This window comes from Macaca nemestrina, chromosome 17 (assembly GCF_043159975.1).
Source record: "Macaca nemestrina isolate mMacNem1 chromosome 17, mMacNem.hap1, whole genome shotgun sequence".
NCBI lineage: Eukaryota > Metazoa > Chordata > Mammalia > Primates > Cercopithecidae > Macaca > Macaca nemestrina.
The window spans coordinates 59,788,320-59,807,000 of NC_092141.1; the positions used below are offsets into that span (position 1 = coordinate 59,788,320).

The 18,681-nt window shown below is 48.2% G+C and overlaps 1 long non-coding RNA gene across 1 annotated transcript in view; it reads left to right on the plus strand.

Moving 5' to 3' along the window:
* The first annotated feature begins 8,419 nt into the window (after nucleotides 1-8,419).
* Nucleotides 8,420-18,681, plus strand: part of LOC139359618 (uncharacterized) — a 31,363-nt gene continuing 21,101 nt past the window's right edge. Inside the window, exon 1 of the long non-coding RNA XR_011615770.1 lies at nucleotides 8,420-8,767. This is a non-coding gene — a long non-coding RNA (uncharacterized lncRNA). The remainder of the gene's footprint in view (nucleotides 8,768-18,681) is intronic.

The following is an 18,681-nucleotide window of genomic DNA, read 5'->3' on the forward strand; positions in this document are numbered from 1 at the left end:
TTCTTTTTTTTGAGGCAGGGTCCCACTTTGTTGCCCAGGCTAGAGTGCAGTGGCATGAACATGTCTCACTACAGCCTTGACCTCCTGGGCTCAAGCGATCCTCCTGCCCTAGCTCCCTGAGTATCTGGGACTACATGTGTGTGCCACCATGCCCAGTTAATTTTGTATTTTTTACAGAGACCAGGTCTCACCATGTTACCCAGGCTGGTTTTGAACTCCTGGGCTCAAGTGATCCTGCCTTGGCCTCCCAAAGTGCTAGGATTACAGGTGTGAGCCACCGTGCCCAGCCAGTGGGTTTGTACTGCTTATTGTGCTTTGCTTTGATGATAGGGAAATTGGAAATGCCTTGGCATTTGAGGGGAGCTGAGTTTGTGCATTTTGGATGGTGGGGAGGGAAAGCTGGCATCAGGTTGAGAAATGAACTGTGTCAATCACCCACCCCAGATCCTTCTAGGAACAGAGTGGAAACAGCATGCAGTGAGTGGACTGACTGTGCTTTAAATCTGCTCTTCATTTAATCCCCGGGCTCACCACCTGGCCACAGAGAGGGGTCTTTAAGAAGACTCCACAGGCTGCTCTCTGACCTGGCGTCCGTGTTTCCTCCCCCAGAGTGATCGGTCCACCACCTGTCAGCTGGGGAAGAGGGAGACCCGATGCACAGATTTGGGGTGGAGCCAGGGATTGAGTTCTCCCAATCCCTGCATCCTGCACCCCTCCCAGGGCCTCCCAGCAGCCATCCCGGGAGCAGACAATAGTGTGTGATGGGCTCCTGACCCTCCGCTGAACCTCAAACCTTCCTCCCATGAGCTTCCCCCCGATCCAGCCCATCTCCCTGCCACCTCCCCAGCATCATTTATCTCAGGCCTCAGGATATCTCTTCCCACTTTGGCTTTTGCTATAAGAATAGTGAGGCTTTCAAATGATGAGGTGCCTGAACTCAAAGCGCGTTAAAGATTGGAGCAGAAAGAGCCTAATTCCTAAATAAGTTCCAGACCGGCTTCCACTCTGCGCCCTTCCTCCTTTTCCTGCTGTTTATTGCTTTGGACACCCTTTTGGGGGTGGGAGGGCGGGAGGCTCCTCTGTCTTTCCCAGGCTCTTTTTAAAAGAGCAGTTGTGTTTCCTGCATTTGGCGGGAGATTAGGTTTCAACCTCCAGGTGTCTGTAGGGGAGCCCTGAGCTGCAAAGCTGCCCTGCACTGCTTTGAGGTTGCTGGTGCCTTCAGGTCAGCCCTTTCAGTGGCAGGCGGGCCAGGTTTCCTGCTGGCTTTGCCATTAGCCTCCCTGCCAGGGATGGCAAAGGCACATCCCAGTGGCAGCCCAGGGGCCTCATTTTGCCTTGACTTCCGCCAAGTAATTCTTTTCACAAATGTTCAAGGGCTGTTAACCAGCTTCTTAGCCCCTGATGGCCTCTGGGTTTCTCTAGAAGCTGCCACAATGGGCCTTTATCAGCTCGCGATTCTCTGGGCCTTAGATCAAAAACCATGTCCTGTCCTGGCCAGAGAAGGGAGAGCAGGAAGTGTCTTCCTCCCTCTCCCCTTTGGTCGGGCTGAATAGTTCCCTTGTTCAGGCTATGAAGGGCGAAGAAGGCAGTGCACCCTGGGCAGGGAGAGGAGAGAAAAACCCTCAAAGGGTTGCCGTTTTCCTGACTTCTGCTAGTTTTACACAACTTCCGCCAGTGTGGACTGATGGGGAGGAGGAGCGCTGTGTTCATCTCGATGGGTTTGTTTGAAATACAGGGAAAGACAGTGGAATAGTAGTCAAATCCCACCTTAGCAAATAATCTAGTTACATTCCAGCAGTCCGCCCGGGGATGTGCAGTTAGGACCTCCCCTTGACCTCTGCCATCCACCAATAATTGTGCCAAAGCAGCCCACCCAGATTGAAAATTACCTGGGTGAGAAGGCCGCAGGAAGCTGCAACTGATTGGTCTGCTCGTGGATCTTCCATTCATTCTGTACAGTGCTCCAAAGTTCCTTTTTCTTTTTTTCTTTTTCTTTTTTTCTTTTTTTTTTTTTTTTTTTGACAAAGTCTTGCTCTGTCACCCAGGCTGGAATGCAGTAGCACAATCTCGGCTCACTGCAGCCTCGGCCTCTCAGGTTGAAGCGATTCTCCTGCCTCAGTCTCCCGAGTAGCTAGGATTACAGGCATGCACTACTACACCCAGCTAATTTTTGAATTTTTAGTAGAGGTGGGGTTTCACCATGTTGGCCAGACTGGTCTTGAACTCCTGACCTCAAGTAATCTACCCACCTCAGCCTCCCAAAGTGCTGGGATTATAGGCGTGAGCCAACACGCCTGGCCCAAACTTCATTTTTCTAAAGCAGATCTCGTCCCCTCCACAATGAAGAACCTTCAATCTAGTGCAATGTCTTGTCCTGACATTCCAGGTTCTCCGTGTACTGGCTACCCCTTTCTAGCCTAATAATATGTTACTGCTTACCTCACAAACCTACCTAGTGGTTCTCACAGGGTGAGGAGTGCTGTTTCAAAATACAAGTGGGCTGGACGCGGTGGCTCACACCTGTAATCCCAGCACTTTGGGAGGCTGAGGCAGGTGGATCACCTGAGGTTAGGAGTTCAAGACCATCGTGGGCAACATGATGAAACCCGTCTCCACTAAAAATACAAAATATTAGCTGGGCGTGGTGGCGAGTGCCTATAATCCCAGCTACTCGGGAGGCTGAGGCAAGAGAATCGCTTGAACCCAGGAGGCGGAGGTTGTAGTGAGCTGAGATCACACCACTGCACTCCAGACTGGCCACAGTGAGACTCCGTCTCAAAAAAAGAAAGAAAAAGAAAATATGGAGTTGTTCCTTCAGCCACATACATGCAAATCTACAAGAAAGGTGATATTGTAGACATCAAGGGAATGGATGCTGTTCAAAAAGGAATTCCCCACAAACCTTTCCATGGCAAAACTCAAAGTCTACAGTGTTACACAGCAAGCTGTTGGCATTGTTGGAAACAAGCGCAAGATTCTTGTCAAGAGAATTAATGTCCTTATTGAGCACATTAAGCACTCTGAGAGCTGGAATCGCTTCCTGAAGCATATGAAAGTACATGATCAGAAAAAGACGCCAAAGAGAAAAGTATCTGGGTTCAACTGAAGCGCCAGCCCGCTCTGCCCAGAGAACGCTTTGTGTAAACCAAGGGAAAGGCGTCTGAACTGCTGGACCTGTTCCCTATGAATTCATGGCATAATAGGCACAAAATAAATAAATAAAAGACTTCTGGACCATTAAAAAACAAAAAAAAAAAAACAAAAACAAAAAAACAGAGCTGGAAGTTGAGACTCTGAGTTCTCCTCTCATGCCATAGGTCAAGTTATCTCCAGCTGCTCCAAATCAGGGTTTTCAGGGTCTAACTGGTCAACCCAACCACCAAGCCACCTCCCTCCCCAAGACCAATTCCTCAGAATAATATATATCTTGCTTCCTATGGGCGTCCACGTGCAGACTCTCCCCTCCCTGTCGCCTACTCACAGCCCACTCTCTCCTGCTTCTGTCTGGAACACCATGCTTCTCTCTTCCCTCCTCTAATTCCTGTCCCTGTCTCTGGGAAGCTCAGCTTAAAATCCCCCTGCTCCAGGAATTCACCTCTGGCTGACCTCTTCCAAGCCTTCCTTGTATATAAAATCTCCCTTAATAAAAGAGGCATTGGCTCTGGAGTTCTGGCAACACCAGGGTAGAGAATTTAACGAAATAGAGCGATAAGGCCTGCCCGGCCAGTAGGGACTGAGGTGCCTCGGTAAGGCCCAGATGCACATAGTCGAGAGAGAGAATGGGTAGAAATGTACTGGGGAAACCAGTTTATAGCTAGGGGCAGGGGAAGGAGGGGTGGCTCTCTAGCACCCTCTAATCAAGCCACTTCAGAAGAGAAAATAAAGCTGAAAGGGTAAGGCTACTTTGAGGGAACTGAAAGCTGTTGCCATCCTTGGAGACTGGGACAACCCACTTGGCTTAGCCAGAAAAGCTATAATCAATGAAAGGCTTGGACCATCTAAGTTTGGCTGAAAGAGGTGCAAACACTTTGGTCAGGAGTTGGCAAACTATAACCTGTGGGCCAAATACAGCCTTTCACTTGTTTCTGTATAGCACATGAGCTAAGAATGATGTTTACACTTTTTTTCCTTTCTGACGTTTAACTTGAATTTTTACACTTTTAAGTGCTTAAAAAAAGTCAAAAGAAGAATATTTTGTGACACATGAAGGCCAGGCATGGTCACTCACGCCTGTAATTCCAACACTTTGGGAGGCTGAGATGGGAGGATTGCTTCAGGCCAAGAGTCTGAGACAAGCCTGGGCAACATAGTGAGACCCCCATCTCTTAAAAAAAAAAAATCAAAAGATAAAAAATTGGCATAGGGGTGCGTGCCTGTAGTCCTAGCTACTCAGGAGGCTGAGGCAGGAGAATCACTTGAATCTAGGAGTTTAAGGTTTTAGTGAGCTATGATCAAGACACTGCACTCCAGTCTGGGTGACAGAGGAGACCCTGTCTCTAAAAAAATAATAGGGGTTAGTACGGTGGCTCACGCCTGTAATCCTAACACTTTGGGAGGCAGAGGCAGGTGAATCACCTGAGTTCAGGAGTTCAAGACCAGCCTGGACATAGCGAAGTCTCATCTCATTTTAAAAAATAAATATAAATATAAATATTGTATAACATATGAAAATGTGAAATTCATACTTCAGTCCATAAGTAAAATTTTTTTGGAACATAGCTATGCTTCTCAGCACTACAACAGCAGAGCTGAATAGTTGCAACAGAAACCATATGGCTTGTACAGCCTAAAATATTTGCTACCTGTCCCTTTATGGAAGAAGTTTGCTGACCCATGGCTGGGCATGGTGGCTCATGTCTGTAATCCCAGCACTTTGGGAGGCCGAAGCAGATGGATCACCTGAGGTTAGGAGTTCAAGACCAGCCTGGCCAACACAGTGAGACTCCATCTCTACTAAAAATACAAAAAAAAAAAAAAATTAGCTGGACATGGTGGCAGGTGCCTGTAATCCCAGCTACTTGGGAGGCTGAAGCGGGAAGCAGAGGTTTCAGTGAGCCAAGATCGCGCCCCTGCTCTCCAGCCTGGGCTACAGAGTGAGACTCTGTCTCAAAAAAAAAAAAAAAAAAGGAAGTTTGCTGACCCTTAACTTAGGGGATTTGATAGCCTTGGAGAAGAGAGGGAAGAACCCCGGAATTTGTAAGTCTCAGGCACCAGGAGGGGCTGAGGGATTTAAGTCAGATACCAATGTAATTGTCACTAGTTTTTGATTGTGTCCAAGGCTATGGTGATCTGAGAAGCAAAGTCACACTGGGGCCCTGGCACACAGATTTATAACACCTGCTGTTCTCTGTGGCTTACACATGTTTCTGAAATGGCAGTAGATGAGAACGAGGGTAGCAAACAGGTAGGAATTAGGAAGGAAGGTCTCCTGGTGGTCTGAGGTTGAAAACCACTTCTTTTCCACTCCTCTGCTCTCCAGGGACTGTTTGCTGCTGGACTGTCTCTCCAAAGCAAGAAGAGGCCACCGCTAAGGAGGGGAGCCCAGTGCAGCGATGAATCCCAGACACTGGGGCCTCTGGAAGCTTTAGCCTCTGGGTGGAGGAGTGTCTTGACTAAGCCCATGTTGGTCCTGGACAACTAGAGACCCCAAAAGAACCTACAGGTACTCTTTATTGTGAACTGTGCCAGAACTAGTCTTTAAGAGGCATTCAAGAATGAGCTTTCTGTCTCTGGCAAGCAATCGCTTCTTTCCTTTGTTGCCTCTGCCAAGCTCTTATGTGCAGTGCCACTTCCCTCTTCCATGTCCTACCTTTCCGCTGCTCAAGGTTCTCTTCAACACTTACTTTCTTCAGGATTCCTCTCCTGTCTAGCTCCACCCCCATTGAAACCACAACAGCACAGAACTGAAGAGGAGGCTTTCAGATCCTCAGGAGCACCCCTGCCTTTGGGCAAGGAGGGTGAGGAGGTTTGCACGATGTCCCACGGGGTATGAGTAGCAAAGCCAGGGTTGGAATGTAGGTCCCCGAACTCTCCATCTAGTGCTGTTCCTATCCCAACTCTCAGCTTCAAATGCTCCAATATTTGGGGCACCCTGGCATATAAATCCTTCCTTTGCATCCACAGATGGGAGGCAGCATGTGTCCTGTCCATTCCCTTCATACACACAGTTTCATCCCCAGCTAGACTGGAAAAGGGGGGAGATGGAGACAATGTCTTCTCTTTTGAAAGTCCCTTCATGGGCTGGGCGCAGTGGCTCATGCCTGTAATCCCAGCACTTTGGGAGGTTGAGGCGGGCAAATCACCTGAGGTCAGGTGTTCGAGACCAGCCTAACATGTTGAAACCCCGTTTCTACTAAAAATACAAAAAATTAGCCAGGTGTGATGGTGCATGCCTGTAATACCAGCTAGTCGAGAGGCGGAGGCAGGAGAATCGCTTGAACCAGGGAGGCGGAGGCTGCAGTGAGCCGAGAGCATACCATTGCACTCCAGCTTGGGCAACAAGACTGAAACTCTGTCTCAAAAAAAAAAAAAAGCCCTTCATCTTCATGCCAGCAAACTACAGCAACGCTCGCTGACACTGTGAAACTGTGCTGGGCTGGACTTCCCAGGGTTCTCACTCCAGAAGGCAGTTTAGTGGAACTAGTGCAGGTTCCAGAACTAGAAAGATGTGCGTTTGGGCCAGGTGCGATGGCTCGTGCCTGCAATCTCAACACTTTGGGAGGCCAAAGCAGTAGGATCATTTGAAGTTTGAGACCAGCCTGGGCAGCACAGCGAGACCTCATCTCTACCAAAAAAAATCAAAAAATAAAAAATTAGCCAGGCGTGGTCATGCATACTTGTAGTCCCAACTACTTGGAAGATTGAGGTGGGAGGATTGCTTGAGCACAGGAGTTCGAGTCTGCAGTAAGCTATGATTGCAACAGTGCACTCCAGTCTGGGCAATAGTATTAAATCCTGTCAAAAAAAAAAAAAAAAAAGCCAGGCTTGGTGGCTTATGCCTGGAATATCAGCAGTTTGGGAAGGTGAGGCAGGTGTATCACCTGAGCCCATGAGTTCAAGACCAGCCTGGGCAACATAGTGAGACCCTGTCTCTACAAAACAATTTAAAAAATAGCCAGGCATGGTGGCACACACCTGGGTCCCAGCTACTCAGGAGGTTGAGGTGGCAGGATTGCTTGAGCCTGGGAAGTCGAGGCTGCAGTGAGTTGTGATTGCACCACTGCATTCCAGCCTGGGTGACAGAGTGACAGAGAGACAGCCTGTGTCCAAAAAAAAAAAAAAAAAAAAGGCTGGGCACGGTGGCTCAAGCTTGTAATCCCAGCACTTTGGGAGGCCGAGACGGGCGGATCACGAGGTCAGGAGATCGAGACCATTCTGGCTAACCCAGTGAAACCCTGTCTCTACTAAAAAAACACAAAAAACTAGCCAGGCGAGGTGGCAGGCACCTGTAGTCCCAGCTACTCAGGAGGCTGAGGCACGAGAATGGTGTAAACCCGGGAGGCGGAGCTTGCAGTGAGCTGAGATCCGACCACTGCACTCCAGCCTGGGCGACAGAGCGAGAGTGAGACTCCATCTCAAAAAAAAACAAAAAAAAAAGTCTGGGTTTGTATTCTGACTCTGCCACTGAATAGCTTGGGAAACCTTGGGTAAATTACTTAAATACTTTAAACAGCCTTATTTTTTTCCTCAAGAAACTAAAGATATGAATATTCACATTGTAGTGTTATTGAAGAGTATATGAGGTGATTGATGTGAAGATGCTTTCAGCCAGAGCCATGATGCATTTATCAGTTTTACACGAGGACCTTAGGCACTGCTGTTGTTAGAAGGAAGGGTTCCGCCAGGCGTGGTGGCTCACACCTGTAATGCAAGCACTTCCGGAGGCCGAGGCAGGTATATCACCTGAGGTCAGGAGTTTGAGACCGGCCTGACCAATATGGTGAAACCCGGTCTCTACTAAAAATACAAAAGTTAGCCGGGCGTGGTGGCACACACCTATAGTCCCAGCTACTCGGGAGGCTGAGACAGGGAAATTGCTTGAACCTGGGAGGCGGAGGTTGCAGTGAGCCGTGATCTCACTACTGCACTCCAGCCTGGTCAACAGAGCGAGACTCCGTCTAAAAAAAAAAAGAAGAAGAAGAAAGAAGGGTTCCATGGCCAGGCGCTATGGTTCATGCGTGTAATCCCAGCACTTTGGGAGGCCGAGGCAGGTAAATCACTTGAGGTCAGGAGTTCAAGATCAGCCTGGCCAACGTGGCGAAACCCTGTCTCTAAAAAAATAAATGCATAAAATAAATTTTAAAAGAAGGAAGGGTTCCATGGCTGTGGAAGTTTGAAATCCACTCTCCTAGAAGTGTTTCTCAAAGATTATTTTCATCTCTTAAGTCTCAGACTGAGCCAGGCAAGGCTGTGGCCCCTCTTCTCCACCAGATGGCAGCAACCTGCCTGCTACTAGCCGTGCCAGGCTGTGTCAACCAGCACAAGATGTTCAGAAAAATATCCTGGGGAAAGACTAGGAAAATGTTAGCGCCAGTACTGAAGACAAGTAAACAGGTCGAAGTGACCCTCTGCAGACGACTTCCTGATACAGAACCCCCTGGGCATCTGTGGCTGTAAATATACCAACTGTCCTGCCCCAGCCACCAGCGAAACTGGTGCTACCCATCTCTCTGCCAGGTGGGAGACCCACCACCCAGTTCTGCTTTAACTCCTTCTTAAACCAAGAAGACTCTCAGGGTGCTGGATACACAGCCTTCAGTAGCCTAAGGTGAGTATGGGGAGTATGGGCAGCTTACCCAGTTGTTAATGAATTAATATGGCACAGAGCGGGGCCGGGCGCAGTGGCTCAGGCCTGTAATCACTTTGGGAGGCCAAGGTGGGCGGATCACTTGAGGTCTGGAGTTTGAGACCAGCCTGGCCAAAATGGTGAAACCCTGTCTCTCCTAAAGATACAAAAATTAGCCAGGCGTGGTGGTGGGCACCTGTAATCCCAGCTATGCAGGCTGAAGCAGAAGAATCGCTTGAACCTGGGAGGCGGAGGTTGCAGTGAGCTGAGATCGTGCCACTGAACTCCAACCTGCGTGACAGAGCGAAACTCCCGTCTCAAAAAAAAAAAAAAAAAAAAAAAAAGACACAGAGGTGACATCAGATTCTCTTTCAGAGGCCCCAGGAGTTGTCTTCCAATTTCCCAAAACACTCATGAGGAAGGGCAACATTAAATCTGATAGGCTAAGTACTTGGGGAGGCTTGACCTTCTATCTTGTGGGTGCTTTTATCAAAGAACAGACCTGAAAAAGGACAAGTGCTGTGTATACAGTTGCTCCATTCACTCATCCAACAGGTATTATTGAGTACCTACTGTGTGCAGTCCTAGGCTACATGCTTCAAGGGATTCAAAGATGAATTTGATTCAGGTCTTTCTTAAAGAAGTTAATATAATTTAGTCCAAATGACAGGTGATTGGGTCATGGGTATTGAAGTGTTGTATATGGAGTTTTTGTTTCTTCTTTTTCTTCCTCCAGATTTCTGTTCCTTATTGTTTGGCTTAGGCCAAAAATTAAATGATAAGGCCATGAAATGGGGAAGAAAGAGGGAAAGGAAATGGTTGGAAGGAAGCCAGAGAAGGCTCAAACGTTTGCCACAGGACTCCATGAAGTTGGCCGAGGACAAGCGAGCCCGGAAGGCTCAGCCCAGGAGCATTCTTGGCTTTGCCCAGGAAATAATTCAAGGGCGAGCTGGTGGTGTTAGGCAGCAACTTTTATTGAAGTGGCAGTGTCCAGCAGCAGCAAAGGTACCACTGTTTGCAGAACAGGACTTTCCCATAGGCAGTGTGTCCAGAGTAGCAGCTCAGAGTCAGGGCTGCAGTCATAGTCATACCCACTCTTAATTATATGCAAGTTAAGGGGCAGATTCTGTAGACATTTTTAGAAAAGGGGTAGTTTTCCAGGTTATCGGGTCATTGCCATGGGAAGGGGCGGTAACTTCCAGGTGTTGCCATGGCATCAGTAAATTGACATGGCATGAAAGTGGGCATGTCTTATGGGGAGGTGTTTTCACCCTGTCCCTTTTTTAGCTAGTCCTCAATTAGGCCCGGTGTCTGAGCTCCACCTCTGGAGTCAAATCCTACCACCTGAGCTGAGTCCTGCCTCCTACCTCAAAGTGAGGTGTAGAATCAGGGACACTGTTATTGATGTGTACAGATCTTAAAGTAAAGCATTTCTTCCATCATCTCCCATTGATTTTCCTGGAGAATTAGTGATCCTAGCTCTGACCTGTATGATCTTGCAAATACAGACTGCCTGATTCTTTAAATTGTCTTAAAAATAATACTTATTGGCTTAATACATATTGTTTTAAAAGATACAGACCGGGCCGGGTGCTGTGGCTCACGCCTGTAATCCCAGCACTTTGGGAGGCCAAGGCAGGTGGATCACCTGAGGTCAGGAGTTCGAGACCAGCCTGACCAACATGGTGAAACCCCGTCTCTACTAAAAGTACAAAAAATTAGCCAGGTGTGGTGATGGGCGCCTGTAATCCCAGCTATTCGAGAGGCTGGGGCAGGAGAATCGCTTGAACCTGGGAGGCAGAGGTTGCAGTGAGCTGAAATTGCGTTCTAGCCTGGGTGACAAGAGTGAGACGCTGTCTCAAAAAAAAAAAAAAGATAGACCATGGCTGGGCGTGGTGGCTCACACCTTGTAATCCCAGCACTTTGGGAAGCCGAGGCAGGCGGATCACGAGATCAAGAGATGGAGACCATCCTGGCCAACATGGTGAAACCCCGTCTCTATTAAAAATATAAAAATTAGCTGGGCACGGTGGCATGCACCTGTAGTCCCAGCTACTTGGGAGGCTGAGGCAGGAGAATCGCTTGAACCCGGGAGATGGAGGTTGCAGTGAGCCAGGATCGTGCCACTGCATTCCAGCCTGGTGACAGAGCGAGACTCCATCTCAAAAAAAAAAAAAAAAAAAAAAAAAAAAAAGGCCAGGTGCAGTGGTTCACACCTGTAATCCCAGCACTTTGGGGAGGCCATCTTACATAGATAAATAAATAAATAAATAAATAAATAAATAAATAAATAAAAGATACAGACCTTGAGGTCTCCCCTCTCGGCTTTGGAGACCCCCTCCCTCTGTCTCTATACAGGGGAGTTTCTTCCTTCTTTCTTCTCCTTTCTTTCTTGCCTATTAAACTCTCCACTCCTTGAAAAAAAAAAAGAAAAAGAAAAGAAAAAGAGAAAAAGATACAGACCTTGCCAAGTGCAGTAACTCACGCTTATAAATCCCAGCACTTTGGGAGGCTGAGATGGGCAGATCACCTGAGGTCAGGAGTTTGAGACCAGCCTGGCCAAGATGGTAAAACCCCGTCTCTACTAAAAATACAAAAATTAGCTGGGTGTGGGGGCAGGCCCTTGTAATCCCAGTTACAGATTGTGGTGAGCTGAGATCACACCACTGCACTCCAGCCTGAGTGACAGAGTGAGACACCATCTCAAAAAACAAACAAAAATAAGATACAGACCTAGGCTGAGCACAATGGCTCACACCTGTAATCCCAGCACTTTGGGAGGCCAAGGCGGGCAGATCGTCTGAGGTCAGGGGTTTGAGACCAGCCTGGCCAACATGGTGAAACCCCATCCCTACTAAAAATACAAAAATCAGGGCCGGGCGTGGTCGCTCACGCCTGTAATCCCAGCACTTTGGGAGGCCGAGGTGGGCAGATCACAAGGTCGAGAGATTGAGATCATCCTGGCTAACACGGTGAAAACCCATCTCTACTAAAAATACAAAAAATTAGCTGGGCATGGTGGCACACGCCTGTAGTCCCAGCTACTTAGGAGGCTGAGGCAAGATAATCGCTTGAACCAGGGAGGCGGAAGTTGCCTTGAGCCGAGATCACGCCACTGCATTCCAGCCTGGGCAACAGAGCGAGACTCTGTCTCAAAAAAATTAAAAATAAACAAATAAATTAGCTGGGTATAGTGGCGGGCGCCTGCAATCCCAGCTACTCAGGAGGCTGAGGCAAGAGAATCGCTTGAACCCAGGAGACAGAGGTTGCAGTGAGCCTAAATTACATCACTGCACTCTAGCCTGGGCAGTAGAGTAAGACTCTGTCTCAGAAAAAAAAAAAAAGATACAGACCAGTCTGGGCAACATAGTGAGGCCTTCATCTCTACAAAAAAATTAAAAATTAGTTGGTCATGGTGGCACACGCCTGTAGTACCAGCTGCTTGGGAGGCTGAGGTGGGAGGATCGCTTGAGCCCAGCAGGTTGAGGCTGCAGTAGGCCAGGATCACGCCACTGCACTCTAGCCTGGGGGACAGAGCAAGACCCTGTTGCAAAAAAAAAAAAAAAAGATGAAGTGTAAAGAATAAAACAGAATGAACCATAATTTCATTGTCCACAGGTAATATTTTCTAAACATATATACCTCACTATGCAATGTGAGAAAGATAAATAATGAAAAGAGAAAGCCCTCCCACCCCTTTTCTCTCAAAATATTTCCAAAGTAACCAGTTAGGTTGTTTAAATTTCCTTCCAGAAAAAAAAAAAAAAAAAAAAAGTCATGCATTCAGCAGCACGTATATCTCTAAGCCTGTATATACTTATCCTCTGCTATTGTAATTATTTGCACAAAAGATCACACGGTACGTACTGTTCTGCAGCTTGTTTTCATTTATGGAAGTGTCTTGGACATCTTGCCCTGTAGCACAGACTAATCCACCTTATTCTTTTAAATGGCTACATTGTTTTCCCTCGTGTGGCTCTGTGATGTTGTGTTGTCACCAGTCAGCTTTTGCTGTTTCTAACAAAACTGCAATGCATGCTGCCTGGCTCTTAAAAGGCCCAGCTATTTCTGCACACGATTTTCCCACAGGCCCCACAGTTGTGCCCAGGGCCCTAGGAAATAACGTTTGGGGTGAGGCGGAAGGCAATGCTTGGGCCCCTGGAGTTGCCCAGTGGCTTCGTATTATGAATGTGTGGCTTTGACCTCTTTGGGGAAGTTGTCACTCCTCTACCTCCTGTTCGTGACAATCTGGCATGGCTGTTAGCAGGCTGGCCCTCAGGACCATGGGCTGCCCTGGGATGGAGTCCTTGCATCTCCCAGCTGGGTGAGGGCTTGCTGGGTCGGCAGATGGGCTCCCTGGGGCTCTTGGCTCAGGCTGGGGTTGCTCTGCTTGGTTGGTATTCACGGCTGCACGGTGCTGCTCTGAGATTCATAAATAAACAGGAAGCCAGTCCACTTCCTCCTTGCTGGGGTTGGTCCCCAGTCCTTATCAGCCAGTTAGCCCAGAGGGGAAGGAGCAGCCCAGGATTCAGAAGGCTACTTCCTGGTAGAGGTGCTGGGGGATTCCGGCCTCACTGCCAGGATAGCCTCCCCATCTCCGTGCACCTATCTACCCAGCATGATAGCCTTACTGACAATCAAAGTTAGGCTCAAATTCTCCCCTTTGGGGAGATTTTTCTGATAAACCCTGCACTCTTATTTCTTTGGTTCTGAGGTCAAGTTCTTTTGAACTTGTAGGAAGCAGCTCTCTAGGTGTTTGTGTGTGTTTTCTCTCTGAAGGCAGCACTGACACATTTTCTTCTGCTGCTTCCCAGTCCCCACCCAGCATGGCTCTCTATTCATGGGGGATGCTCCACAGAGGTCTGAAGACTGAATGACCAATTATAAAAGCGGTGCCAGACAGGGCTGCAGCCTCATCTCACCATGGGGCTGGAAAGCATTGCTTCTTGGGACCATGGGGCAGCTGAACAGGAGGGAGTGGTGAGGACAGTTACCAGAGTGTGAAGCTGAGGTGTGGCTGGGTGAGGCTGGCGATGAGAGCTGCAGCTATTCTGTCTAGTCAACAAGTCCTGAAAGCCACTAGACCACATGGAAAATCAGTTCCCTAATTAAAGAGTCACTACATACATTATACTGGGGGTGCCCATTTTAAAGGAATTAGAATTTTTAAAAATACAGTCAAATATAAACAATGCGGAACATATTTAATCTTTTGCAGTGAGCCTCAAAGCCTCAAAGCACACATCGGGATACCACTGTGCCTCAGGCAATCATTATGACTATCAATTACTTTACAGAACATTAAACTTAGGCCTGCCAGCCTGGAGCGAGTGAGTCACTGTCAGTTGCTTTTTGTTTTTTTGTTTTTTTTTTTTTTGAGATGGAGTCTTGCTCTATTGCCAGGCTGGAAAGCAGTGGCATGATCTTGGCTCACTGCAACCTCCGCCTCCCAAGCTCAAGCGATTCTCCTGCCTCAGCCTCCCAAGTAGCTGGGATTACAGGTATGCACCACCATGCCCGGCTAATTTTTGTATTTTTGGTAGAGATGGGGTTTCACCATGTTGGCCAGGCTGGTCTCGAACTCCTGACCTCAAGTGATCCACGAACTCCTGACCTCAAGTGATCCACCCACCTCGGCCTCCCAAAGTTCTGGGATTACAGGCATGAGCCACTGCACTGGGCTTGTCAGTTGCTTTTTAAAAAATCTCTGCTATCACCCTGTTCAGTGGCCACCGTTTTCTGTTTTTAAGAAAGCTGGTGCAGAAACCAAACTAAAAAACACCACAACCAAACCCTAAATGCCCAATTATCTCCGCTTTGCAGCTGTACAGACTTCAAATAAAAGTTTCTGTATTAAGCACCTGGAGTGCAGAGAAGCGTGAGATACACGAGGGTTGGAGACCCGCAGGGGAGGACGGAGTGGAGAGTGATGGGTGGGCTTGGCTGGGGGCTTCCGTAGGAGGACATCGCAGCAGAGACCTTCAGGAACGTGCAAGAGGGGCCAGGGAGTGAGGGCAGAGCCCTCTGAGCTGCATCTCAAGGCTGATGCAGACTGAAAGAGAAGCTCTGGAGGCCCCTAATCCCTCAGAAAGGCATCCATGTTTATAATGTGGATCACGAAAGTGGATTGAGGGATGATCCTGGTGGCTGTTCCAGGGACGTGTGAAATTCAAGGGTTTTTTTTGTTGTTTTGTTTTGAGACAAGGTCTTCTCTGTCACCCAGACTGAAATGCAGTGGCTCAATCGTGCCAGCTTTTTTTTTTTTTTTTTTTTTTGTAGAGATGGGTGTCTCACTATGTTGCCCAGGCTGTTCTCCAACTCCTGGGCTCAAGTGATCCTGCTACCTCAGCCTCCCAAGTGCTGGAATTACAGGTTGAGCCACTGCACCTGGCCTCAAAGTGCTTCTTCATCTTCACCTAGCGGCAGCATCCTGGGAGTAGGAGTGGGCATGGGGGTGGTGGTTGGGGTGGAGGGTAGGGTAGGAAGTTTAGCTCCTTCCATGCCCTGCACAGTTTCCAAAGTTTCAACCCAGGGCCAGTTTAGGGTTATACTCCAGAAATAGAGGAGGGGGAGCTCCATAGCTCCACAAAGATGGATAGAGTCAGCACAAACACTGGGCCTAGAGTGACGGATGCGGACTGTAGCCTCTGAGGCTGGCAAAACACTCCTGGCCCTTCCAGCACACTGGCACCCCTGCCCAGCCCAGTCCCAATCAGACGAGAAGAGATTAGTGGAAACCTCAGGTTAAAAATACTCAGTCTTGTAAAGAGAAATAAGAACAGGAAGGAAGTGTGGGGAGGCAAGGCGGAATAGAGAAAAGGCCCCAGAGAAGGAGAAGATGTTCTGAGTGGCCAGAAGCTGATCAGGTGAAGCAGGTGTGGACACCCTCCAGGTGCCTGCCTGACTGCTAGGCATAGCATGGGGTCGAGATGGGCTTTGCTTTCCTGGGCATAGTTCAGGCAGATCCTCCCAGAGAAATGGTTTTGACTCACTAATACCAGGATTCGGATCCCTTCAAACAGTCTCAGACCAGGAGATGAGTGGATGAGCAGAGGGCCTCCGCCGAGGATGGCAGGCCATTCGTGACAGGAGGGGAGCCTGTCATATCTGTCACTGTCTCTGAGGGGGAAGGGGCCAGCTAAGCCCACAGACCCTCAGCATTGGGCAGGGTGGAAAGAGCGTTTAGCTGGCCTTCGGAACAGTAGCCACTCCTGTCAGAGGAAGTGGGAACAGTGAGAAGGCTGAGTGAGGCGGCACAGCGTTGTCTCTATACCACAGAGGCTAATACTAGGGCTCTGGATCTAGGATGGCTATGTTGGACTCCTGAGACTGTCACCTACTAGCTGTATGACCTGGGACTAACATGTAATCTTGCTGTGTTTCAGTTTCCTCATCTGTAAAATGGGACTAACAATAGGTGACCTCATGGCACTGTAGTGAGGGTAAGTGAGCTAATACACCCACAGCTGCTAGAACAGTATTTGGGCCCTAGTAATTGCTTTTTAAGCGTTAGCTATTGGGGTTGGGGTAGAGGGCAGTGCAGCAGTGGATAGAAAAGACGTACCTAACACCTCATACCAGTGGAACAGTCCTTCACAGAGAGGCTGACACCACAGCAGGCCAGGAGAAGACTGGGGACAGGAGGCTGTAGAGCTCAATAGAATACAGGCCCGAGTGCTCAGGAACCAGTATCTCATGGAGGATACAAACAACTAAGCAACCACATTTGAGCATAACACAAGAGAGTTTCATACAAGTGCCAGGGTGCCGAGACACAAAGCAACTTTGTCTGCCTTTAGTGTTTGCAAGAGGCCAGGCAAGCTGGTCTTGGAGGTTAAGCAGGCTGAGAAGAAGGGACATGAAAAGATAGTTTAAGAAACAGGGAACACAGTGTACCAGGCGGCAGCTCCTGGGTGGTTGGCCAGGGCTTAGAAGTGAGTGGTGTGGCTAGGGGTGACCAGTTTGGAGTGGCCAGCCAGGACTGGTCTTGCAACGCTCTGCCAAAAGTTTGCACTTTTCCCTGTGGCAGGAGGCAAACGGAGAGACTAGGAAGTGGGGAAATCAATCAGATTTGTGTACTTGAAAGATTTCCTGGCCAGGCATGATGGCTCATGCCTGTAATCCCAGCACTTTGGGAGGCCGAGGTGGGTGGATTGCTTGAGGTCAGGAGTTTGAGACCAGCCTGACCAGGATGGCAAAACCCTGTCTCTACTAAAAATACAAAAATTAGATGGATGTGGTGGCGGGTGCCTGCAATCCCAGCTACTTGGGAGGCTGAGGCAGGAGAATCACTTGAACCCAGGAGGCGGAGGTTGCAGTGAGCCGAGAGTATGCCACTGCACTCCAGCCTTGGTGACAGAGTGAGACTCCATCTCAAAAAAAAAGAAAAAAAGAGAGAGAAAGATTTATGTAGCAGAAGCGTAGAGGGTAAATAAGAGGGGCAGGGAGCAGTGACAGGGAGGTCCACTGGTTAAATGGTCCCAGCAGCGGTCAGGGCAAGAGACAATGAGGGAGGGGTCTTAGAGAACAGAGGGGAGGACTCTTAGAAAACGGATTTATCTGGAAGTATGACAAAGAGCAAGGGGTGGAGATCGGCAACTGGACATTTAGTGATGTCCTTAATGGAGATCGGGAATACAGAGAGGGCAGTGGGGGTCTCACTCCCATCACTCAGACTGGAATTCTGTGGCACAATCTCGGCTCACTTCAGCCTCAACTTCTTGAGCTCAGGTGATCCTCTCACCTCAGCCTTCTGAGAAGCTGGGACTACAGGCACGGACCACCACACCCACCTAATTTTTGTATGTTTAATAGAGACAGGGTTTTGCCATGTTGCCCAGGCGGGTCTCAAACTCCTGGGCTCAAGCGATCCACCCTCCTCAGTCTCCCAAAGTGCTGGGATTACAGGCACAAGCCGCCGTGCCCGGCCTACAAAGAAGGTTTTAGAAAGGTAAGCTTGAGGTGGCTGAGACTGCCAAGAGGGCACAGGAGAGGACAGAAATGGTGGCTGCCACCATGAGAAGGAGGTCCAGCAGGAGATGCCCTTCACACTGAGTAGGGCAAGCTTTACCATGATGCAAATATATGGATGGACACTGAGTCGTGGGCAGAGTGTAGCATGCGGGTCTCCCGCAGGAGGTGTGGGAAGTCTATTGCAGTGGCTGAGAGGGCTCCCTCGCTCCAGTTCATGGCCAGAAAATTGCAAAGGATCACAGCTTACATTGCCTGGTTAAATTACATAATGGAGTATATGATCTAACATGAACTAAATTAACCTTTACAGAATGAACAAGGGGTTTTAAAAGATTCCAGCAAAAACCCTGCAGATTAAAGATCATCCTAATTTAGCAAGCACAGGCACACAAGAAAATGGAAAGGCCGTCCCTGCTCCTCACAGGAACTCTGCCAGCCCTGTTATGAGGCTAAAAACAGTGACAGTCTAATCAGGGCTAACAGGAAGATGGCCAAAATATTTTTTTATTTTTTAATTTTTATGGGTATATAATAGTTGTACATATGTATGGGGTATGTGTGATATTGTAACACAAGCATACAATGTGTAATGATCAAATCTGGGTAACTGGGATAGCCAGCACCTCAAACATTGATCATTTCTTTGTGTTGGGAACATTCCAAATATTCTCTTCTAGCTATTTTGAAATATACAATAAATGATTGTTAACTATAGTTGCCCTATTGTGTTATCCAACACTAGAACTTATTTCTTCTTTTTTGTAATTTGCAATTATCAAGGTGACTATTTGAAATGTGGACTTTCACATCTACCATTGTTAAAAAACAAACCTCACCCCAAATATATATTGTATCTTGAGGTCCTAATGAGAGTAGTTTATGTATACAATGTATGCATAATTGAACATATATTAAGGGTGCAT